The sequence below is a fragment of the Lolium perenne genome, chromosome 2 (genome assembly GCF_019359855.2).
Source record: "Lolium perenne isolate Kyuss_39 chromosome 2, Kyuss_2.0, whole genome shotgun sequence".
NCBI classification, from domain to species: domain Eukaryota; kingdom Viridiplantae; phylum Streptophyta; class Magnoliopsida; order Poales; family Poaceae; genus Lolium; species Lolium perenne.
The window spans coordinates 263,263,041-263,288,969 of record NC_067245.2 but is presented as its reverse complement, the minus strand read 5'-3'; the positions used below and the strand labels follow the sequence as shown (position 1 = coordinate 263,288,969).

The following is a 25,929-nucleotide window of genomic DNA, read 5'->3' as shown; positions in this document are numbered from 1 at the left end:
CCCAATTTAACTAATAGTTAGCAAAACATCGGCGAGGCAAACTTTAATCCTATCATTGCATGTGACACCCATACAACCATAACCAGAGACACAATACCACTAACAGAGGCTACTGGTATTTTTCCTAGATGCACAGTAACAAAACAAGATCAACACAATTGGAATCATTCAAAAATATTTATTTTTCAATTTTTGAGACTCAAAATACTAACCAGAAACAGTGATCAAGTTTTATTTATTAAAAATCGCACAAAAATCCTAAAAACACAAGGTCAGTGGCGTCTGAAAGATAATTTCATACTGGTTCTAGTGCAATTGGAATCACATCAATCGGAGCTACCAAACTATTTTTATTAGCAAAACAGTACACTGGCAGATTTCCATTTTTAATTTCTGTTTCACAAATTTCAAACAATTAAAAAAAAGGCGGAAACGTCTAAATAGCAAGACATACATGCACACAGCAAACAGATACAAACATTCAAGGCAGCACACTAGGGAACCACAAGCAATCATCACACCAGACATGGTACTCTAAGTACCCAGAAATTCCTAATGCGCGGGGTAGCTCAATCAAAGCGATTGAGTTTGTCCTATCCATCCTATAGGTTTGGGGCTGGTCGCATATGTTGACGTCTTCATAACGTTAGCATCAGCTTCAACTTGGATCCTTGTAGCAGTTGGTGGTGAAGGGGCCGGGTGTTGAGTCGTTGATGTTGAGGCAGAGGAGAAAGCTGCGTAGAACTTCTAGTCTCGACATCCCGGAAACATGAGGTCTTCGAAGAGGTAGCTGTTGAGGTGCTTCTGAAGTAGAGATCTTCTCGTGGCTGGCCTAAAAATAACTAGTCAAGAAATTGAGAACTTGATCCTTGACGACTGCGAAAGTGCGAGTCCAAAGAGGAACAAGGTCAGCTCTCTGACAGACTTTGGTGACAACCAAAGACATGATCCTTTATCCCTTTATGTGCACGGCTAAGTCGGCATCCAATCTTCAACAGCTGTCGTTGGAGATACACGAGTCTTCCCGAGGGATTGATCCATCTTTGAGTTTGAGTCTCCGGTCTGAGTTGGGGACATCGTCTAACCATGTGGGTTTGAAGTGGATGAGACAATAGAGTAAGAATTTTCAAACATTTTAATAAAGCGGAGAGATAAGAATTTAGAAGTTTTGAAGAAATAAGAGGAGTAGAAGCTATGCTTCCTACTAAAGAAATAATTTGTTTCGTAAATAGTTTTTCCCAATTACTTGTCTCCTAACTAACGTCCATGCTAACTAAGGTCTCCTACAGTCAGGATAGCTCTGATACCAGCTCTGTGGGGACCCCGGACTAGCTGTCCGAAATTCCCTGTTATGTATACAGTTCACGATCCCATGATCAGTGCGCCGTGAACACATAACCGAACTGATATCAAATTACACCATCCAATTACAAAGCGGAATAAGAAAATTACAACATGGTCACATGACCGATAATTACATAATAGCCTCGAAGGGCCTAACTAAACATCAGAGTAGCATCATCACTTCAGCAGCGCAGTACCCAAGTCATCTGCCATAACCCTACAGGCAACTGACTGGGAAGACGTTCCTAGCTCGCATAGACGTCGCCAACTCCTTCTTCATCTGTCGAACTCCTTCAAGTCTGGCCAAGTAAATAGCCAGGGACAAAGCCGTGAGTACATTTGGAATTGTACTCGCAAACCATTTACAAAGTAACATATCAAGGAGAACAAGGTACCGAGGACTAACTAGGAGGTCAAGAGGGAATGACCACTTATATAACAAGAATATGTTATGGGGAAGAGAAGAAGTGTTTTTAGTGGAGTTAGCATCTCAACTTCATGGGTGAAGGAGATGAGAGATTATATCTAGGACATCACTACTAGACTTATTTTAGGAAGATCTTTCACGACATAAACACTTAGGAAGGGTAGACCCAATTTTTATCAATTCCTTTCCGACCACCTCATTGTGGTCATCAACCATTTTACCAGTACTCCAAGTACTCCAACACAAAACCCGTTTCTTTCCTTTGTCAAACATTTTCACAAACAAAACACATCAGGCTAAGCAACAGCCAATCCAACCGTCCATGACCGCGGACGCGGCTATTCGAATAGATTTAACTCTGCAGAGTTTGCGCACTTTCCCCACAAGAACCGATAAATCCGCCGGGATCATCCCCGGATCGTCATACGAAAGTATGCGAGACTCGGATAATCGGTCATAGTCTTTCGCCTGTCTCCCTTAACATGAGCCCCTCCCTGCGGGCTTAACCCTTCTCGGCACCCCGGCAGCATACCTCCTTTTTGAGCGTATCTCCGGCGCCACGACAGAAGACCCTCAGTAATCGTCCGGCTGCAAGTTAATGCAGTGTATTGCCTCCTTCAGAGCGCAACCCGGTGTCAGAGGTCACCGTGACCTTCCTAGAGAGTGGTGAAGGTATCTCATGTCAAATTCAACAAACTATGGACTAAGCCCGTGCCCACTTTGGATATTGTGGTTGCGCTAGTTAATTGTCATGGGTGAGTACTTAGGCGCCAAAGTTTTCATAAAACCCAACCACTTTCTCACATCCTCATCATTTTTACCAAATCCTTTCCTTTCATAAATCCTCACTTGGGGAAAACATCATGCCCAAGGTTTTATCAAAAACTTTTACAACAAGGTAAAACCTTGAGGGTTTTCCCAACCTAAAGTTTATGCGTGAACTAAGAAGTATAATAGCCCAAAAGTTGCCATTATACCATGAAGGGTGACAAAGACATCCATACTCACATGGAGCATAAATGGAGATAGTCAAAAGTGGAGCAATTTTTAATGAGGTTAACCCATATCTTTACTAGAATTAGAGGTGTCAAAAGGCGATGAACGTAATTCGCATACTTAGAGTAGGTATGCAAAGTAACAAGGAGAACCTTACATACTTGGTGGCAAGTATGTGAAGAAACAAAGTAATCGAAAACCCAAGGAACACAAGGAGCCAAGAGACCAAAGGATGGCAAGATCTCAATCAAGCACATAGAGAACGATGGATCAAAGTAAATGGCTTGCCTTGGCTTATTTGTCCCTGTACTTCTTCAACCATATCAATATAAGAATCCCAACAATATAAATAAAATCCTTGTCCAATTCCACTTCTTCTTCTTCTCCGGAATTGCTCGCGTCTATCGCCGGAAAATATAAAAGGAACACAATCAATCACATTGCATCAACAAGACAACATTCAACAATCAACAACCAACCATGCAGCCAAGGTATAACATACTAAGGACTTATAGATACCACAAACAACTTCAAGAGTTTTAATTTAGAAAACCCCATTTATTTACCTAGTAGAGGTATGAGTGACATAGGCATCCCAAATGGGCCTGCCGAAGATAGTACCCGGGGTTTACTGAAGGCCCACTACCCGAAGAATAAGAAGATTCGGGAGCTCAAGATATATTAAGGAAAGTTAGAGTTGTAATAGGAAGTGTTATTTGTAATCTGGCGGGATGAGCTAGAAACCGTCCCGGACTCTGTAACTTGTACAAAACGAAACCCTCGGCTCCACCTCCTATATAAAGGGGGAGTCGAGGGACGAAGAGATCATCGAATCATTGTTACAAACCCTAGTTTTCATAATCGTCGAGTACTTTTCGGCTGAAACCTTCGAGGTCTACTTGCCCTCTACTTCCAACTAAACCCTAGCCTACAATCCATAGGCATTGACAAGTTGATACCTTGTCAATTGGCACCATCTGTGGGGACTAGAGGCGTAAGGATCTGATCTCGATGGCACGTTCAAGATCTTCGACATCGTCAACCGCAAGCAACGCAATGGATCGAGGTAAACAGATCGCTGCTGGTCCTGTCGATTTTGTTCCTCACCCACCCTCCCGTTTGGATGCATATGCGTATCTGGCGGAGCCCATGGAGATGACGTTCGGAAGGTTTCACTTTCGCGTCGAGAAGGAAGGATCGTATCGTGTCGAAATTCCGATTTCGTCGGGATCGTCGACGGTCGATTCCGATTTTTCAAGCTATACATCGTCAACCGAGGCAGGAGAAGAAGAAACTTCGTCGACACGCTACGTCAGCACCAGAGCAAGAGAGAAACTCGCCAAGATCTTCAACGACATGTCGTTTGAGTCATCTGCGGACTCATATATAAGCGATGGCTCAAGCGATGTCGACAGTTACGACTTCATCGACCAATCTATCAAGGGCAAGGTCTTCATCAATCTCAACGATGATGTCACCAAACCCAACATAGATCTGAGTACAAAGTATCATCAGATTTATGCCATTGAAGATCAAGAGGAAACATCTGAGGCTTTCGACGATCTGGGAAATCCATACGTCGATCCCTCCAATCTGCGACAAGGCCTGGGCAATAAATACGTCGGGCCGCAGCCGCGAGACAGAGTTCAGCTTTCGCAAGCAGCGTGGGATAGAGCCGCGAGAGCTATGAACGGTTCAGAACCAATGGCCACCACAGCCACACCAGAGGAATTGCAAGCATATCAATATAGACTCGCACGAGCTGCAAGAGAATTGGAAAAACAGACAGCTGAGTTAAACAGAAGAAAGGAGGCAGCTTCTGCATCTAGCAGGAGGAGGGCAGATCTAAGTCGACAATCTAGAACTTCGGGTGATAGCCACAGGGAGGCGCGGAACAGAGCAAGATCAAGGTTGCAACATATACCCGAAGCAGAAAGAGAGCACTTGGTCCAAAACCTCGACATGTCCTTCATGTCGATAGACACAAGAGGAAACATCATCCCTAAGACACCAGAGGCTGGGTATATGGCGATACATGCTTTTATCCTCGCATCTAAACCACCTCCAGGTGATCCAAGGGAAACACTATACAATATGGCGGTAGCAGGAGTTGGAGCTATGGGGACAGCGTTTGTATCAACGCCTCCCGAAGGAGCGGCAAGGCAAAATAGTCCACGACCTGCAGCAGCAACAGCGGCAGCACCTGAAGGACCAAGTGGAGCAAGAGACACAGTAGCACAAGCAAGGGTCGACAGAGCGCGGCAAAGCAGAAGGGATCATCGGCAATCTCCGGAGCTTAACGACGAAGATATGTGCGGCTTGCCATGCTTCACGAGGAGAGTCCGAAAAACTCGAGTCCCCTCAGGATTCAAGTTACCCGACAATTTCAAGAAGTTCGACGGCCTTCAAGATCCAGAGGACTGGCTAGTTGATTATCTCGAGACAGTGAAGCTCACAGGAGGAACCAGGGCAACAGCTATGCAAAGCATCCAGGTGCATTTGAGTGGAGCCGCACGATCTTGGATAAAGAAACTCACTCCAGGATCTATCGATAGCTGGGAAAGTTTCGAGGATGTGTTCGTCAAGAACTTCAGATCCACGTGCAAAAAACCTGCGTCGTTAGAGGAGTTGAGAGCATGTCGACAAAAGCCAGATGAGCCAATGAGAAAGTACATCCAAAGGTGGAATATCATCAAAAACTCGGCAGAAAATATATCTGACGAGAGAGCAATAGATGCGTTTGTCGCAGGAATCAGGCGTGGAGATTTTGTCGAGGACTTAGGAAGGACCAATCCAAAGACAGTATCTGCGTTAATGGAGATAGCAAACAGATGGGCAGATGGAGAAGACGCTGTCCACAACAAACGGCACAGGTCGCCAGAGGAGGACCGTGGTCGAAACTATCAACCGAGGCGACGATTTCCTCGGCAGTACCCGAACTATGACGCTCCAGGGCAAATTTGGGCAGGTTTTCGGGCAAACACAGGAGGAAGCAACAGAGATGTTTATCAGAGAAGCAGTGAACAGCGAGGTGATAACAGGGATGACTCTCGCAACAATAGGCAAAATAGCGGGCCTAGGTTCCCAAGGCCTTTCGTGTCCCCCGAAGAGATGATGAATGGGCCGTGTCAAATGCACTTTTTCCTCGACAGCAACGGTAAAAGACAGTCAGGGCACCTGCAGAAAGACGGCCGCAATTGTCAGGCAATGCTAAGGTATGCAGAGCACGCTAATGCGCGGGCAACACAGAGAAATCCTCGAGAACCCAGAAGCGAGATTCACTTGCCGCCTCCTCCCGCGATTACAGACGACAATCAGCATCAGCTCAGAATAGCGGCAGCACCTCCACCACCACCTTATGTTGATCCTAACTCCAACGGAGCGGTGTCGATGATTCAGAAGGGAAGGCCGTCCAATAGAGCTCAGAAAGTAATCTCACGACAGGTGTTTATGGCAGAAAAAATGCCTCCACCAATAGTTGAGTATCTTAATTGGTCAGGACAAGATATTGGCTTCACCATAGCAGATCATCCGCAGCAAGTTCCACGACCAGGGCAGTCAGCACTTATTCTGCCAGCAGTTATCGCGGGATTTGATGTCTCTCGAGTATTCATAGACGGCGGCAGCAGCCTAAACCTTATGTATGCAGATACATTGAGGAAGATGAACATATCCTTAGCAAACTTGAAGCCAACAGACACAAGGTTCCACGGCATCACACCGGAGAAACCAAGTTATCCATTGGGGAAGATCAATCTCGACGTTCAGTTTGGGACTCGAGAAAATTATAGAATCGAGAGGCTGGAATTTGAAGTCGTGGATTTTCCGTCGCAATACCACGCTCTGTTGGGACGACCAGCATATGCTAGATTTATGGCAGTGCCACACTATACATACCTGTTGTGGAGGTTGCCTGGACCAAAGGGACCAATCACAGTCAAAGGAAGCTTTGCCTTAGCCGATAAGTGTGATAAGGATTTTCATCGGCTATCAGAAACTTTCGGGATGCAAGCTGAGTATTTGGCGTCAAAAAGCATGACTGATTACGACGTACTGCCAGACGTTGGAAGGCCAAATAAAGAATCAACTTTCAATACCGAGAAAAATTCTAAGGAGGTGCAGATTCACCCGACAGACCCGAAAAAGACGACATCTATCGCAAACGACATGGATATCGCATAGGAAAGCGCGCTCGTCGAGTTCCTCCGTGAGAACTGGAAAATCTTCGCATGGTGTCCAGCTGACATGCCATGAGTACCCAGGGAACTTGCCGAGCACCACCTAAACTTGGATCCATTAGCGAGACCAATCAAACAACCTCTGCGGTGTTTTTCGGAACCAAACCGCAAAGCTATGCTATCAGAAGTAAATCGACTTAAGGAAGCTGGTGTTATCAAAGAGATATCTACACAAGCCACATGGGTAGCTAACCCAGTGATGGTGCCGAAGAAACACACGACAGTCCTTCGCATGTGCGTCGACTTTACGTGTCTCAATAAACATTGTCCAAAGGATCACTTTCCCCTCCCGAGGATCGATCAAATTATCGACTCCACGGCTGGATGTGAACGTCTTTCCTTCCTGGACGCATATTCTGGTTATAACCAGATCAGATTGAAAGAAGAAGACGAGGCCAAAACAGCGTTCATAACACCTTACGGCGTGTTCTGTTACAGAACAATGCCTTTCGGTTTAAAAAACGCGGGAGCAACATATCAGAGGATGATGCAGAAGTGTTTGGCGACACAGATCGGGAAAAACGTGCAAGTATACATCGACGATGTCGTCATAACGTCAAAAGAGGGGGCAACACTGATCGAAGATCTCAAGGAAACCTTCGACAACCTCAACAAATTCTGCCTCAAGCTGAACCCGACGAAGTGTTCCTTTGGCGTCCCAGCAGGAGAACTTCTGGGATTCCTAGTCTCAGCAAGAGGGATTGAAGCAAATCCCGACAAAATACAAGCTATCATAACAATGAGGAAGCCAACAAAGTTGAAAGAAATACAGCATCTAACTGGGCGAGTCGCAGCTTTGAGCAGATTCGTCGCCAGGTTGGGAGAAAAAGCGTTACCATTTTACGCTCTAATAAAGCAAGGAGATAAATTCCAGTGGAACGAAGAGGCCGACAGAGCCTTCGAGGATTTGAAGCGCACAATCTCGACACCACCAATTCTGGTGGCGCCGAAGGAAAAGGAACCTCTCCTGCTGTATATTGCAGCCACGCCCCAAGTGGTGAGCACGGTGCTAGTTGTCGAAAGAGAAGAAGAAGAAAAACTCCACGGAGTACAGAGGCCAGTATACTTCGTCAGCGAAGTTCTATCGCCATCAAAACAAAGGTACCCTTAGTACCAAAAGCTAGCATATGGAGTGCTCACAACAGCACAAAAATTGCGCCATTATTTTTCGGCACATCCGATCATAGTGGTCAATGAAGCTCCCTTGTCAAATATACTAAACAATCCAGAAGCCACGGGTCGTGTCTCCCTTTGGGGAATAGAACTTTCCCCTCGGGACATCACGTATGAAAAAAGAAAAGCAATCAAGTCACAAGTTCTGCGGGACTTCATCGCAGAGTGGATGGAGTTGCAAAACACAGGACCTCCAGACTTGTCGAGAACCTGGACCATGAACTTTGATGGGTCCAAAAGACTAGAAGGAGCTGGCGCAGGAGTAGTACTCATATCACCTAAAGGCGACAAGTTGAAGTACATCCTTCGGATGACGTTCCCTAACGCATCTAACAATGAAGCAGAATATGAAGCTCTTATACACGGGATGAAGATGGCGAAAGCTTGCGGTGCAACTCGATTAAAAATCTTCGGCGACTCACAATTGGTGGCTCAGCAAGTCATGAACCAATGTGACGCAGTCAATGATAGCATGATGGCATACAAGGAGGTGTACAACGAGCTCGAAAAGTTGTTTGATGGATGCGAAGTAAATCATATTAGCAGATTGAGCAACGACGAAGCCGACGTTCTTGCAAACATCAGGTCGCAATGCCTTGCAATTCCGCCAGGTGTATTTTGGGAAGAGATAACAGAGAGATCTACAAAATCGACAAAATCAAAAAAGAAGGAGAAGAAACCCTCGGGGGCTACCAAGGAAGAACAAGAGGAAGAAGAAGATCAGGACCTGCTCATGATGATACAGATACCATGGATGCAGACGTACATATCGTACATCCTCAGGAAGGAAATACCCGATGATCCAGTTGAGGCAAGGCGAGTAATTCGACGCTCCAAAGCTTTCACGGTGATCAAAGGAGAATTGTACAAGCGAAGTATTTCAGGCGTCCTGCAAAGATGTGTCACACCCGAAGAAGGAAGAGTAATTCTGAAGGATGTACACGAAGGAATATGTGGCCACCATGCAAGTAGTCGAGCTATTGCAGCCAAGGTTTTTCGGGCAGGATTCTACTGGTTGACAGCAATCGAGGACGCCAAGGAAATAGTAAGAACTTGTGACGCGTGTCAAAGGTTTGCCGCAAAACCTCACTCTCCAGCAGCAGAACTAACACCAATACCATTGTCATGGCCCTTTGCCCAATGGGGACTTGATATGGTGGGTAAGTTACACAAATCCTGGCCAGGAGGAAAGGAGTACATGCTAGTAGCTGTCGACAAATTTACAAAGTGGATAGAAGCGAAGCCGATAAATTCACCAGACGGAGCATCTGCAGTAAAATTCATAAAAGGCCTCGTCTTCAGATTTGGAGTGCCCCACAGCATCGTCACAGACAATGGCAGTAACTTCACATCCCACGAGTTTAAAGATTATTGCGAAGAAGTGGGTATCAAGCTACACTTTGCGTCAGTTGCGCACCCGCAGACCAACAGCCAAGTCGAGAAAGCTAATGGAATCATCTGCAACGGCATTAAGAAACGCTTATTAGCGCCACTGGAGAAAGCTCGACACACCTGGCCAGAGGAGTTGCCCAGTGTATTATGGAGCATACGAACAACACCAAATACAGCAACACAAGAAACTCCGTTCTTCTTGGTTCATGGAGCAGAAGCAGTATTGCCAATCGAGATAGAGCATGACTCTCCACGAGTCGTAGAATATGATGAAGAGGTGTCGAGAAAAGCGCTAGAAGATGACGTCGATGCACTTGATGAAGCTAGAGATGAAGTACTGTCTCGGGTGACTAAATACCAACAGGACTTGAAAAATTACCACAGTCGACGTTTGCGGCCAAGATCTTTTCAGGTGGGAGACCTAGTTCTTCGGCTCACGCAAAAAAGTCATGAAAAACTCTAGTCACCATGGCTTGGCCCTTACATTGTCACGGAAGTAATCGGAGGAGGAGCATACAGGATAAAGGACAAGAAGACAGGGGTGGAGGAGCAAAACCCTTGGAACGTGGCGCAACTCAGGCGGTTCTATGCCTAGAGTTGAAATATAGTCCTTGTAAAACTTCAATGTACTGAAACGCCCGCGAGTTTTCAGACGCACTCTTTTCCTTTTTCGGGGCACCGAGTGGGGCCGGGAAAGGTTTTTAATGAGGCGGGCTCGCGGTGCTGCAATATAATAAAGATAGTGTCAATATAACTTTTCTTTATCGACATGCTCAAAATCTCTGACCCGACGAATTTCAATATAGTTCCTCGAAAAAAGAAAAGCCTTGCCTTGGTATTAAAATACCTCGTAAGTCAATAAAAATACAAAATAGTATTCAACAAAGAAGCTCGGGGGCTGATATTCGCCAAAACTACATATTAAATAAATGCCTTGGTTCAAAACCTCGCAATACACAAATACAGTAAATAGCCACCGAAACACTCGGGGGCTAGACAAATATAGAAATATGATGATTGCTTCACAATATAATCACAATCATGGGTTACAAAGAAGAGTTATCTACAAAAGGAAAATAATTAGTCATGATTCAATATGTCATCAAGGGTAATTCTGTTTTCTTCAGGAGCAGCGCCAAGAAAATCAGCATAATGACCATCGGCAAAAAAGTCGGCATCCATCCGAAGAAGGTCTTCAATCATTTCTTCGGCTACAGGCGAAACCTTCGTGTTAATTCGGTCGACACCAACTCTTCGGCGCTTTACCTTCTGATGAACTTTCGCAACAACTTGGGTCAGGTCAAGATTTGAGTGGCAGATCTGAAGCATGATAAGAGCAAATCTGGCGCCAGCTACCAGTTGAGCTTTGACAAAATCATGGATCCTGTGGGCATCCTTGAATTTCTCCATTAACTCGGGAAGAGTTTTTGGTTGAACGTTCCGAGGAAACATGGAGTTATAAACCATAGACAGGGTCTTGGTACAGAAGTCAAGGAAGTCACGAGTTTGAGAGGCGCGATCCTGAAATATGACAATCTGGCGGGTCCTCTCTGGGGTAGCCCAAAACAGAGAACCATGATCAAGGGAAAGGTTAACAAGGAGGTTCGTCCTAGTATTTACCCTCTCTTCTTCGGCAACAGCATCAGTAAAGGAACCTATTAAAACAACGGAGCAGAAAAACTTTAAGAGACGTAGCATGAAGACGGAAGATATTGAGGATGAAACAAACATACCCGACATATCCGCACTGGCTTCATTCATCAACTCGAGCATGAAATTTTCTCGAGTAGTCGCCTTTTCAGCCTCGGAAGCAGCGATTTCCTTAGCAGCCACGGCCTCGCGAGCTTGCTGAAGTGCAATTTTTTCGGCTTCAGATGACTTACGAGATTTTTCCATCATCACAAGTGTTTGCTTCTTTGCATACTGAAGTTGCTGCCGAAGTTCATCCAATTCTCGTGGCAAGGAATCTTCGACAGGTGTAGCATCAGCAAGAGTTCTCCTTGAGCGAGAAGAAGAAGGCGAAACATTGGAAGGAGCGGAAGATGGAGTATAGTTATCAAATACCAACTGAAATTTAATAAAAAAGACAACATCAATCAACAAGCAAAAGATAGAGTTTTCATTAATCTTTCGGAGTAATTACAAAGGCCTTACAGTGGAGCTAATGAAGTACGTGTCGCCAGATAACTACTTTGGCGACAAGAGCAAAAGAAACAGAGAAAGAAAAACAAAGAGGCATGCAACTAGACCTCCGGCCTTGATGAGCTAGGAGTCGAAGCTGGCTTGATCCCGAGATAAGCCAAGATTTTCTTCGTGTTGGGCTTGGCTGCCTTAATCAGCGACCTCCATCTTGATTGCTCTATCTGATTGGTGTCACCAACTTTCGTCCAATCAACAGTCTGTTGGCTGTCAGCAACCAGGGCAACAGTGCTTTCGACAGCAATCTTCATATTTTCCTGACGCATCTTCAGTCCAAGGTCTTCTGACGAATTGAAGCTCTTGGCAAGGGCAAGGAAAGTCGGGGGCTCCTCTTTCTTCGGGAAGAAGTAGGGGAACAGCGTCGACAATCCTGCATTAGCATTTGCCACGCCTTCACGAATTTCGGACCCATGAAGCTCCAGATAAGAAAGTGCATCAAGGAGAGGGTCATTGACGGGATTCTCCAGATCAAAATCTTGGTTTGTTTGGTCTGCCACAGGAAACAAAACGTTGGTCAACAACAAGAAACAGCGGTTCTCATAAAAATAGAAGGGATCAATGGAATTACTGTGAGTGCGTCAACTTTGTGATTTCAGGCGCTTGAGGATCCCTTGTTCACGAGCAGCTTGTGCAGCTTTATGCTCGTCTAAAGCAGATTCAGCATCCTCAAGTCTTTTCTGCAGCTCCTCGACACTAGCAGCTTTTGCTTTGGCTTCATCAGCCTCGGCTTTGGCTTCGCTAGCAACAAGTTCGGCCTTCTTGCGAGCCGCCTCACTTTGCTCTAGTTTTTGAGCAAGTGCGTCGGTACGTTTGTTGGCCTCTGCAAGTTTCTCTGTCGAGATATAAAAAAGAGGGGAAGAAAGATCAAAAATCGCGACAAACAACAGGAGCAAAAAGTTAGAAAGAACGGCAAGTATAAAAGTTGTTACCTTCGGTTCTGCTGGCATATTCACGGTACCCAATGAATTGGGATCCGATGCGGATAAGATCTTTGATCATGGGCTGTCAAAAAAGAACAAAGCAAGAGAAACATCGGCATGAAAAAAGAGTGAAGGCGTGAAAAAGCAAAATAGAGGAAATATAGATATCGACAAACTTACATCGTCCAAGAGCAAAGTAGAAGAACCGCCCAATTGAGGGGCAGGCTCAACAATCGTCTCAATCCTTGTCCTTTTTGGTGAAGGAGCAAGGGGGCTTGCTGACGGAGTTGTGGTGACGACGTTTCGTTGAGGAGGCGAGGATTCTTCTCCTTCAACTAGCGTGTCTGAGGCAAGTACAGTATGTGACGTGCTTGTCCGAGGAGCCACGTCAACAGTTGGTACTTCTTCCTCGTCATCACTGTTGATCAAAAATCGACAGCATAAAAAGCAAGACAAGATAAACATTTCGAGTACAGAAATAAGGAGAAATAAAGATGACTTACGAGCTGACGAGGGATTCAATATAAGGATCATAAGCTGCCTTCGGATGAGAAGGAACAACTTTTTCAGCCTTAGAAGTGCCAGAATCCTCGGCGTCATTCCTTTTCCTTTTGTTCCTTGGGGAAACAGCAGGAGGAAGGGATTGCGTCGACTCGCTGGCTTCAGATTCAACTTCTTTTTCATGGGAAGCCGCAGATTTGTGAGAACCTGCGACTTCACTTTCAGGAAGAGAAGAACCTTGGTTGTCTTCGGCAACGATAGCTTGTTCTTCGACTTCTCCATCCTCAGGAAGAGGGGGAAGGGAAGCCATAGTAGGATGGTTCTGCAGGAAAATAGCGACAAAAGAAAAATTAGAGAGATATCAATATAATGAGATGCAGGGAAAGTTCGGAACAAGGCAAAAATTCGAGAAGACAAAATACCTCAGGGAGAGGATTGGCGGAGCTGTATGGTTCCACACGGCAAGAGGAGGGAATAGGATCCTTCTTGTTCAAGCGGGAAATTCTTCGAATCAGCTTCTCCAAGTCCTTTGCAGAAAGATCATTGGAGAGCCTATTGGCGTCATTTTCACCAGCATACGTCCAAAGGGGATTTTTGCGAGCCTGAAGAGGCTGCACTCTAATCCTAAGAAAGTAGGCAGTGATTTGAACACCAGACAGCTCTTTGCCTCGAGTATTTTGAAGCTGATGAATACGAGACATAAGTGCTTCTGTCGCCTTTTTCTCTTCTTCGGACGCTTCAGCATCCCAGGAGCGGCGGCGCTGAATTTTGGCACTTCCGTCGAAAGGGACTATGTTGTGCTCAATAGAATTGGCACTTTCTTCGTGTATGTAGAGCCACCTTTTGCGCCACCCTTGGACAGAATCAGGAAATTTGACGTCGAAGTAATCAACGTCAGTTCGGACACAGATAACAACGCCGCCTATGTTATAGGTGGCGTTGTGGGAGCCATTGCGGCGGAGGCAGAAAATGCGTTTCCACAGAGCCCAGTTAGGAGGGATTCCAAGGAAGCATTCGCACAGCGTGATAAAAATGGAAATATGAAGGATGGAATTGGGGGTCAACTGGTGCAGCTGAATCCCATAAACAAAAAGAAGGCCGCGGAGAAAGTCGTGAATTGGGGCAGAAAGGCCGCGGATGAGGTGATCAACGAAACTAACCCGGTACTCCATTGGAGGGTTTGGGTAGCTTTCTTCGCTGGGAAAGCGGATGGCATCCTCTTTCTTCATCAGGCCAAGCCTCTTCAGCATGTTGACGTCTTGGTTGGAGATTTTAGATCTCTCCCACTCAAGATCTTCAGCGGCCATCTTGGACTCTGGAGTACTGTGGCGAGTGAGTCGCGTGCGCGGTGGCATCAACGGCACTGGAACAGCAACGTTCGTGCGTGCGGAAGATCAAAGAGAGTTGGGCGTAGTGGAAGTTTTTGCAAAGAGGAACAGATGTGCGGCGCAAGCGAAGGAGTGAACGGAGGTTGAAGAAAGGTTTATAAAGGAATCGGGCGAAGCAATGCACCGTTGGATGAAGAAATCGTGTGGTGAAAAAAGATCTTGTAGATAAAGGGTAAAAATGTATTTTTACAGAGATGGAATAGAACAGGCGTTACAGTACGTGCGCCAGGAAAAGCGGAGGACGTGTGTCCCCCACTTGCACGACGTGTCAACGTGGTGGAAACAATGGACCCACAAGGCAGAAAAATCACGACTATTAACAGAGATGAAATAAATTTGACTAAGGGAAGCATGCCGACAAGAAAAATAAAAGCAGATTGGCGACATGAGAAGTCATTGAATACTTCGGGAGCCTTTGATCAAATACAAGTTTTTGCCCAAATGCTCGGGGGCTACTTCGACAAAAGTAAAATTTCGAGTATGGCAATATAGAAATTGTGGGAGCCTACAACCAAGCACAAGTCCTTGGCTGTAGCCTCGGGGGCTACTCCCATCGGGAGCGCTGTTCGCGCACCCGAGAGATGAAAAGAAGATCATATCGAGAAATAATGACAATATAGCGGCAAGGTGGACTAAAATGTTGAGCCTACAACCAAGCACAAGTCCTTGGCTGTAGCCTCGGGGGCTACTCCCATCGGGAACGCTGTTCGCGTGCCCGGTGAAATTAAAAAAGAAAGATAGAAAAGCAAAAGAGTATATTTCGAGTTATAATTAACTCTACATATACTCCCATCGGGAGAGCAATATAAGTCATATTTGACTCGATAAAATGTGCCATTCCAACAGCCGGAAAAGCACTCGACAATATATTCTCAGAACGCCAAAGTTGCGATCAATTTCTGAATGCCGCAAATTTGCGAAGGTAAGACCCCAGATCCGTTTCTTGGCGTGGCATCGCCGAAGACTGCGCTCACTACTTTTATCCGTATCAACAGATACGAAGAAAAATCCTAACGGACGCGTTAGGTACTCGATAAATTTGACTGGGACTCGACAGAATGGTAAGACCTTAAGCGGCACCTGTCGAAGTTTACACCAGTATCCCGAGATCATGTCCAGGGACGTGATCTTGAAGTAGGTTTTTGCGGATTGCCACTAGAGCAGTTAACTAGTACCTGATCCGTCAGATGAACTAGCCCCAACTACCATTATCCCTGTACAATATAGAATTTTATGTGAAGAAATATAAAAAAGTTAAAGCTCTCGAATAAAAATAAACAGTGGAGATTTTCCCTGACTCTACGATTCAAGCAAAATCTCGGGGGCTACTGACATAGGCATCCCAAATGGGCCTGCCGAAGATAGTACCCGGGGTTTACTGAAGGCCCACTACCCGAAGAATAAGAAGATTCGGGAGCTCAAGATATATTAAGGAAAGTTAGAATTGTAATAGGAAGTGTTATTTGTAATCTGGCGGGATGAGCTAGAAACCGTCCCGGACTCTGTAACTTGTACAAAACGAAACCCTCGGCTCCGCCTCCTATATAAAGGGGGAGTCGAGGGACGAAGAGATCATCGAATCATTGTTACAAACCCTAGTTTTCATAATCGTCGAGTACTTTTCGGCTGAAACCTTCGAGGTCTACTTGCCCTCTACTTCCAACTAAACCCTAGCCTACAATCCATAGGCATTGACAAGTTGATACCTTGTCAATGAGTGCATCACAACTTAGCAATTGCCTCTCTCGGTTATCACCATGGTATAAACCAAACATCCCCTGGTAGATAACATCATAAAGAGGACAAGAGCATTAGTTTGGCATCAAACACATTCACAGTACATTTTCAAACATTTTGGGAAAAGTAGAAAACAGTTTTCCTAACTTAGTTGGCTCACACAACACAACATCCAAAATAGGAAGCAAACCATATTCCACATCATTTGAAAACTTAAGCAAAACAATAGGGCTAATGTTAAGTTGCAGAGGTTTTGTTTTGCAAGCATAAAACAAAGGTTGTCCATTCCTAATAAAGAGAGTTGGTCAAGGGTTTTAAATAGACCAACAAGTTTTGGTCCAACAATGCATGTCACACATATACCTTACTAACAGTAACGAATATGCATGAATAGAGACTAATAATATTTTTCCTAGATGGCCAGTACTAATACAAGACTAACCCAGTTGGAATCACCCAAAAATATTAAACCTACAAATTTAGGAATTTCTTTGAATCTGACTGTACAGAAATCAAGATCTGTAAGCCATAAATCGTAGAAAAATCCTAAAAATATGAGACCACTGGCATTTGAAAGATATCTAAACAGAGGTGCACACACAATTGGATTTGGTTTCAAATTGTTTCTGAAACTCTCACAAATGGATTGACAAGATTACTGCATGTCTATACCATTTGCTTTACCTCTGGAGTTACAGAACAGGTAAGGGTTTGAAACTTATTTGAGAAGATTAAGAAAACATTCAGTAGTCCTACAGAACTGGAATCACTCAATTTGGTTCAAATATGGATTTTTGGTGATTTAAAAGCTAACAGCCATGTCTGCAGAACACACAGAACAAGTTTAATTCACCACAAATCGTACATCAATCACAAAAATATGAGGTCAGCTGCATCTGAAAGGTATTGAATAGATGGTTATTACCCAATTTGTTTCACTCAAAGATTCATTCCCAAGCTCCTGGTTTAATTCGACAAAGTCAGATCTGACCAGATCTTGACCTGTGAACCATTTCAGTTTCAGGATGTCAATCGAAGTGAAACCACCGCCAAAATGAAGGTATTGAAGAGGGCTTTCACCTACAGTTGAGTTTGCTCAAAAAGGTTTCGTAAAACGGAACAAATCTAACAAACAGTGAATCTGCATGTTTACAGAACTTTATTTACCACGGACAATCCGTAACGAACTTGAGGATGAGACCAACGCCAAGTTGTAGATATTTTCCGTATCTATCTGCGGAACTTTGAATCACTCGATTTGGATCTGCGCACGAGATTTGGTGGATTTTACAAGTTCGTACCAGAATCTGAAACAGCAAGATAGCAGAAATTACTGCAAGGATTTGGACGAACTTTGCTCAAGAACTTCAGATCTGAGGATAGCTCAAGCTTCTCCATGCTTGGACCAACATGCACCTGCATCAAGATCCAATCTTAGCAATGGAGGAAGAGGAAGAGGAGAGAAAACCATCTAGGGTTGGGGAGAAGAAGGAGAGGGAGGCTCTCATGGTGAGGAGGAGCTTGAGGGAGGAGGGAGCTTCATCTTGGAGTGCCTTCCATGGCCATGGCCGGCCATGGGAGCAAGGGGCAGCAGCATTTTCGTGGGGGAGAGGTAGAGGAGAGTGTGAGGGAGTGGAGTGTGAGAAAAATGACCAAAGGAGGAGGGAGTGGCCGGCCAAGGGCCAATTTATAGAGGGAGAGGGGTGGCTGCCTCCTTATTTGATTGGCCAAGGTGGGTTGCTGCCCATTTAGTGATTGGGGTAGTTGGGAGGCAAGGCTTGGAAGAGAAGGAAATGAGGAGGGAGGGCTGGCCGAATTTTCTTGCCATGGCCGGCTCCTTCTTGACAACCACAAGTGAACAAACAAAGTGCAATGCCACTTCATGAATGTCGACCAAGGTTGAGTATTTGAGGGGTTAGCTAAAAATGGTTTGATGATGTATTAAAATTTGGGAGAGAGGTGATAATAAACATTGGTGGCAATGTTGGAGAATAAAGTACTTTGAGCAAATTATCAAATTGGCCAAGAGATGATGGTGGTGATGGTGGTTGAGACAATGGTAGAGCAAGATTAAGAGAGATGGTGAGTGAAGTAACCATATACTCACAATGAAGAATATGGGGACTTAAATCATGAATTCATGAGGTCAAGGTAATGATGGAAAAGAATATAAATTGCTCTACAAATGAGAGGTCAATAGGGAGTGAGTTGAAAGTATCAAATGGTCATCCATTTGATCCAGAATTGGAGGATGGAGGGGATACAATGTGGTGGATCAGAGATGTGCATAAGATGTGCAAGAGTTGTCATTTGAAAAAGATATTGTTTGAAAAGTATTTGAAATACCTCAATTGTCTAGGGACAATTGGGAATGAACTCAAGTGGAATGAAGTTTGAAAGTGTTGAGATAAAACTAGTTGGAACATAGGGGTTCAAAATATTCTACTTACTTTCTCAAGTAAGGTAGAGTTTTTCTCAAAGGTAAAAATAAGCAAGAGGAAAACAAGAAATGGTATAGGTACCATAAACAAGCTTTTTGTTAAAACAAAGCAAAATAGAAATAATGTTTTATAAATCAATACTTGGTAGAAATGGGATGAAAAACAAAACCCATTTCAGTTCCTTGTTTTCTTTGAAGAGAAATCTTGGAAAGTTTTAATAAAACTAGAAGTAGTTTTGTGATCAAAACTAGAGAAGGAAAACTGTAGGATTTTTGAGGAGGGAAACTAATTTAGGGAGGAGTGTTCTCAAGGGTAGATGGTGGCTACAAAATGTATCCATCATTCCCACTCTTGGTTTTGTGAAGATTAAACTTGAATAAAAACAAGAGGTAAAAGTGAAGGAAGTGATCTAGAGTTGAATCATTGGATAGGGTATAAGATCAAGTTGAATATATGTGATGCAAGGGTAGAATGAGACATGCAGGATGTGGAAATTGTAGAGGGAGATGCACAGATGAGATCCATGCATTGAGATCACCAAGTTGTGAATTAAGGATGATTGAGCTATCTTGTACCACAAAGAGAAAAATCAAGATGGCACACCCATGTTGTCATCAGGAGAGAGGTTTGATGTAGTAAGAAGGAAAACAATTCTTTCTAAGCCACACATGTGTTTTATTTGGTGAGTTGCTTGTTTAACCACTAGGGGTGTCGTTCTATGAGGTAGCTCAAGACAAAAATTCAACAAGCAAATCAAGACAATTCATCTACCAACAGATCAAGGCAATTCATCATAGCAAACAGATCAAGGCAATTCACCTTAATTAGTCTATAGAAAAAGTTTTTGTTCCCCCTGATTTTTTTTGAAATAAGGACAACTAATCAAGGTTGAAAAAGTTGGGGTGTTACATTCAGCTTAGCCAGTTGCTCAGCATTCTGCTGCTCAATAGTTTCCAGCAGCTCTCTAACACGCTCTTGCTGTTTTGCCAAAGCATCTCCGGAAAGCGACTCGCATAGCTCTACTGCAGCTTTAGCAGCTTTTATAGTTTTATCCGGGCTACTGTACTTAGGTTTTTCCACGATGCTAACAGATGCAGAGGTACTTTTGCCGGCAAGAACTTCTTTGCGCAAATCCTGATCTAGGTTGCGAGCTTTAAGCCGGTTTTTCGGTATCCTAGCAGCATGCGCGCTAACAGAAGCAAAGCCATGGGCAGCGTTATACTCACGTAGGGTTAGGTTCAGCTCGCGCTGCGCCCGGACGATGTCCTTGCCGCTCTCGAGCACCTTCTGGCGCTGCGCCTCCAGCTCCGCCTAAGCCGCTGCCGGGTCGATGTTCTGCGCGATGGGGGTGGCGAGGACGTTCATCGCCGCTTGGAGCGGTGTTTCTGGTGGCGCGGATGATGCTCCCGCTGCGCCTGCGTCGCGCTCCAGCGGTGGCTTGGCCACACGGGTCGAAGCCGCACGACTAGCACCTTCACCCACAGCTTCTTTTCCTGCACCAACCACGCCAGTCATCATTACCTCGACGCTGCCGGCGGCGCGGCCAGCACAGAGCCACCTTGGCGGGTCCGGTGCCACTAGCACCGGCGAGAGGCGCTGGCGCACAGGGACGGTGCCGAAGTAGACGCGGTGGCTGCCAAACTCGATGGTGCGGCCGTTCTTGGGGAAGATGCCGCCGTTGGCGAAGCAGCGCGCGTTGTCGTTGATGAAGTCCATGTCGTAGATGCGCTGCACGAGCGCGGACACCGTACGCTCGCCGGCGACCTCGAGGATGCCCGCCCGAATGTGAACTCCTGCAAGCGCCACTTCATGCCCCACGGTGGGCGCCAACTGTCGTCGTGGTGAATGCATGTATGCCATAGGATGGCTTAGATTGGGGCCGAATGGACGCTAGAGGATTCGGGGGAGGGTTTGCGATCAGATGGGATGAACTTCCGGATGCTTTCCTCAAGAACACAACCAAAGGCCAGTATGCAAGAAGATAGACAAGAGGAAGAACTCTTTACTAGATCGCTTGCTTCATTGATCTCAACACGATTACAGGTGCTTGGATACAAGTTCTCTCGTCTAATCTCCTCTCTGGTCACACGCCTGTATGAGGCAGTACCCCCTCTCCTTATATAGGGGAGAGGGTGGCTTACAGAACAAGAAACCCTAATGGCATCTTTGACTGGACAAACTACTTTACAAAGCTACTTTAATCATAGATGACGCCGGAGTCTTCTTTAATCAGGGACGCTGACGTCCTCCGGCTTCTTTCAGCGTCATCTCTCTCTTTGGCGCCAGGGCTCTGATTAAAGCCGCTTTGCTTAGCTCATCCTTGTCTTCTTGCTCTGAAGAGAATCTTTGACCAATCCTGCCGACAGGCCCTTCTCTCCGGTATCTTCTTTACCGGGTTCCGGCATACCCCCTTGGGGATTCCGGCTTAGCTTCACTTAGCCCAAACTCTTACCTTGTGTTCCGGTAAGAATATTAAACTGGTATCTCGATGTCTCAAACCATCCGGTTTGGCATGCCTTTGGCATACCGGGGGTTATCCCCCCAACATTTGTTGTGTTTTGGAAGTTGTTACTACTGTAGCAACCTCTCCTTATATTTATTTTATTGCAATGTTGTGCCAAGTAAAGTCTCTAATCGAAGGTTGATGCTAGATTTGGATTTCTGCGCAGAAACAGATTTCTATCTGTCACGAATTTGGGTTGTGTTCTCTGTAGGTAACTCAGAAAAATCTGCCAATTTACGTGCGTGTTCCTCAGATATGTACGCAACTTTCATTAGTTTTGAGTTTTCTGATTTGAGCAACGGAGTACCTCTTTAAAATTCGTCTTTACTGGCTGTTCTGTTTTGGCAGATTCTGTCTCTGTTTTTTGCATTGTCTCTTGTGGACTTTAAGCAAGGCTTTCTAGACGTGGAGAGTTGTAGCTAATGTTTTATTGAGTTCTTGCAATGTGTCACTACAGGACTAAAAGTGGATTCAAGTTTTTTTTTTGAGTACTAACCCCTCTAATGAAGTTTATGAGAAGTTTGGTGTGAAGGAAGTTTTCAAGGGTCAAGAGAGGAGGATGATATATGATCAAGAAGAGTGAAAAGTCTAAGCTTGGGGATGCCCCCGTGGTTCATCCCTGCATATTTAAAGAAGACTCAAGCGTCTAAGCATGGGGATGCCCAAGGCATCCCCTTCTTCATCAACAATTTATCAGGTTTCTTCTATTGAAACTATATTTTTATTCGGTCACATCTTATCTGCTTTACTTGGAGCGTCTGTGTGTTTATTTTTGTTTTGTTTGTTTTTGAATAAATTCGGATCCTAGCAATCCTTGTGTGGGAGAGAGACACGCTCCGCTTTTTCATATGAACACTTGTGTTCTTCGTTTTATTTTTAATGTTCAATGATAAAAGTTGGAAGTTGTTGCATTTATTGTTATTTGGTTGGAAACAGAAAATGCCTCATATTGTCTTGAATAATTTGATACTTGGCAATTGTTTTGAGCTCTCAAGTAGATCATAATTAAGCTCTTGCATCATGTAGTTTAAACCTATTAGTGGAGAACTACCGTAGAGCTTGTTGAAATTGGTTTGCATGATTGGTCTCTCTAAGGTCTAGATATTTTCTGGTAAAAGTGTTTGAGCAACAAGGAAGACAGTGTAGAGTATTATAATGCTTGCAATATGTTCTTATGTAAGTTTTGCTGTACCGGTTCATACTTGTGTTTGCTTCAAACAACCTTGCTAGCCTAAGCCCTGTACTGAGAAGGAATGCTTCTCGTGCATCCAAAACTTTGAGCCAAAACCTATGCCATGTGTGTCCACCATACCTACCTACTATGTGGTATTTCCTGCCATTCCAAGTAAATACTTCATGTGCTACCTTTAAACAATTCAAAATGCTTCTCAATTTGTGTCAATGTTTTATAGCTCATGAGGAAGTATGTGGTGTTTTATCTTTCAATCTTGTTGGGCAGCTTTCACCAATGGACTAGTGGCTTCATCCGCTTATCCAATAATTTTGCAAAAAGAGCCGGCAACGGGGTTCCCAGCCCCAATTAATCACAAATAGACACTCCTCCATGGTATGTGAATGATTGGAAGGCACCCGAGGATTCGGTTAGCCATGGCTTGAGAAAGCAAAGGTGGGGAGGAGTGTCATCACTAAATAAAACTAAAATAAAATAGACACTCCTTCATGGTATGTGATTGTTGGAAGGCACCCGAGGATTCGGTTAGCCATGGTTTGTGAAAGCAAAGGTTGGAAGGAGTGTCACCCAAAAATCAAAACATCATGGGAGCCGGTCTTTGAAGGTCTGTCTGGCAAGGGGGTTAGAGTGCCCACTACCATTCGTTGACAACAACAAACACCTCTCAAAATTTTACTTTTATGCTCTCTATATGATTTCAAAACTTGAAAAGCTCTAGCACATGATTTAATCACTGCTTCCCTCTGCAAAGGGCCTTTCTACTACTTTATGTTGAGTCAGTTTACCTACTTCCTTCCATCTTAGAAGCAAACACTTGTGTCAACTGTGCATTGATTCTTACATACTTGCTTATTTGCATTCATCATATTACTTTATGTTGACAATTATCCATGAGATATGCATGTTGAAAGTTGAAAGCAATCGCTGAAACTCATATCTTCCTTTGTGTTGCTTTGATGCCTTTACTTTGAATTTATTGCTTTATGAGTTAACTCTTATGCAAGACTTTTGATGCTTGTCTTGAAAGTACTATTCATGAAAAGTTTTGCTATATGTCATCTATTTGTTAGCAACTATAGATCATTGCCTTGAGTCACTTCATTCATCTCATATGCTTTATAATAGAATGATCAAGGTTATGTAAGTAGCATGTCACTACAGAAATTATTCTTTTTATCGTTTACCTACTCGAGGATGAGTAGGAACTAAGCTTGGGGATGCTGATACGTCTCCAACGTATCCATAATTTCTGATGTTCCATGCTTGTTTTATGACAATACTTACATGTTTTGCTCGCACTTTATAATGTTTTTATGCGTTTTCCGGAACTAACCTATTAACAAGATGCCACAGTGCCAGTTCCTGTTTTCTGTTGTTTTTTGTTCCAGAAAGGCTGTTCGGGCAATATTCTCGGAATTCGACGAAACAAAGACCCAAGATCTTATTTTTCCCGGGAGGCTCCAGAACACCAAAGGGGAGTCAGAGGAGGGCCAGAGGGCCACCACACCATAAGGCGGCGCGGCCAGGCCTGGGCCCGCGCCAGCCTATGGTGAGGAGCCCCTAGGCGCCCCCTTGCGCCGCCTCTTCGCCTATTTAACCCCTTTCGACCTAAAAACGCGATACCTTTTGACGAAACTCCAGAAAGACTCCAGGGGCGCCGCTGATGGCTTGTAACTCACACGTTCGTTGGGAACCCCAAGAGGAAGGTATGATGCGCACAGCAGCAAGTTTTCCCTCAGAAAGAAACCAAGGTTTATCGAACCAGGAGGAGCCAAGAAGCACGTTGAAGGTTGATGGCGGCGGGATGTAGTGCGGCGCAACACCAGGGATTCCGGCGCCAACGTGGAACCTGCACAACACAACCAAAGTACTTTGCCCCAACGAAACAGTGAGGTTGTCAATCTCACCGGCTTGCTGTAACAAAGGATTAACCGTATTGTGTGGAAGATGATTGTTTGCGTAAAACAAGAGAACAAAGATTGCAAGAGATTGTATTTTAGTATAGAGAATTGGACCGGGGTCCACAGTTCACTAGAGGTGTCTCTCCCATAAGATAAACAACATGTTGGGTGAACAAATTACAGTTGGGCAATTGACAAATAAAGAGGGCATGACCATGCACATACATATTATGATGAGTATAGTGAGATTTAATTGGGCATTACGACAAAGTACATAGACCGCCATCCAACTGCATCTATGCCTAAAAAGTCCACCTTCAGGTTATCATCCGAACCCCCTCCAGTATTAAGTTGCTAACAACAGACAATTGCATTAAGTATTGCGCGTAATGTAATCAGTAACTACATCCTTGAACATAGCACCAATGTTTTATCCCTAGTGGCAATAGCACATCCACAACCTTAGAACTTTCTGTCACTGTCCCAGATATCAATGGAGGCATGAACCCACTATCGAGCATAAATACTCCCTCTTGGAGTTACAAGCTTCTACTTGGCCAGAGCATCTACTAGTAACGGAGAGCATGCAAGATCATAAACAACACATAGACATAACTTTGATAATCAACATAATAAGTATTCTCTATTCATCGGATCCCAACAAACGCAACATATAGAATTACAGATAGATGATCTTGATCATGTTAGGCAGCTCACAAGATCCGACAATTAAGCACAATGGGGAGAAGACAACCATCTAGCTACTGCTATGGACCCATAGTCCAGGGGTAGACTACTCACTCATCACTCCGGAGGCGACCATGGCGGCGTAGAGTCCTCCGGGAGATGATTCCCCTCTCCGGCAGGGTGCCGGAGGCGATCTCCTGGATCCCCCGAGATGGGATCGGCGGCGGCGGCGTCTCTGGAAGGTTTTCCGTATCGTGGCTCTCGGTACTGGGAGTTTCGCAACGGAGGCTTTAAGTAGGCGGAAGGGCAGGTCAGGAGGCAGCACGAGGGGCCCACACCACAGGGCCGCGCGGCCAAGGGGGGGGGCCGCGCCGCCCTAGGGTGTGGCCACCTCGTGGCCCCACTTCGTCTCCTCTTCGGTCTTCTGGAAGCTTCGTGGCAAAATAGGACCCTGGACGTTGATTTCGTCCAATTCCGAGAATATTTCGTTACTAGGATTTCTGAAACCAAAAACAGCAGAAACAAAGAATCGGCACTTCGGCATCTTGTTAATAGGTTAGTTCCAGAAAATGCACAAATATGACATAAAGTGTGCATAAAACATGTAGATAACATCAATAATGTGGCATGGAACATAAGAAATTATCGATACGTTGGAGACGTATCAGCATCCCCAAGCTTAGTTCTGCTCGTCCCGAGCAGGTAAAACGATAACATACGTATAATTTCTGGAGTGACATGCCATCATAACCTTGATCATACTATTTGTAAAGCATATGTAGTGAATGCAGCGATCAAAACAATGTATATGACATGAGTAAACAAGTGAATCATATAGCAAAGACTTTTCATGAATAGCACTTCAAGACTGAATAGCACTTCAAGACAAG

The 25,929-nt window shown here is 44.7% G+C and overlaps 2 long non-coding RNA genes across 2 annotated transcripts; both read right to left on the bottom strand.

The window, feature by feature from the left end:
- Positions 1-1,333: 1,333 nt before the first annotated feature.
- On the bottom strand, positions 1,334-3,165 carry LOC139835319 (uncharacterized). Its single transcript, XR_011751115.1, has 2 exons — positions 3,056-3,165; positions 1,334-1,643 (listed from the first exon to the last, which is right to left on the bottom strand). It is a non-coding gene; the product is annotated as an uncharacterized lncRNA (long non-coding RNA).
- Positions 3,166-16,036: 12,871 nt separating this feature from the next.
- LOC139829804 (uncharacterized) lies at positions 16,037-18,003 on the bottom strand. The gene is made up of 4 exons (XR_007873009.2): positions 17,669-18,003; positions 17,483-17,579; positions 17,241-17,395; positions 16,037-16,356 (listed from the first exon to the last, which is right to left on the bottom strand). It is a non-coding gene; the product is annotated as an uncharacterized lncRNA (long non-coding RNA).
- Between the last annotated feature and the right edge of the window lie 7,926 nt (positions 18,004-25,929).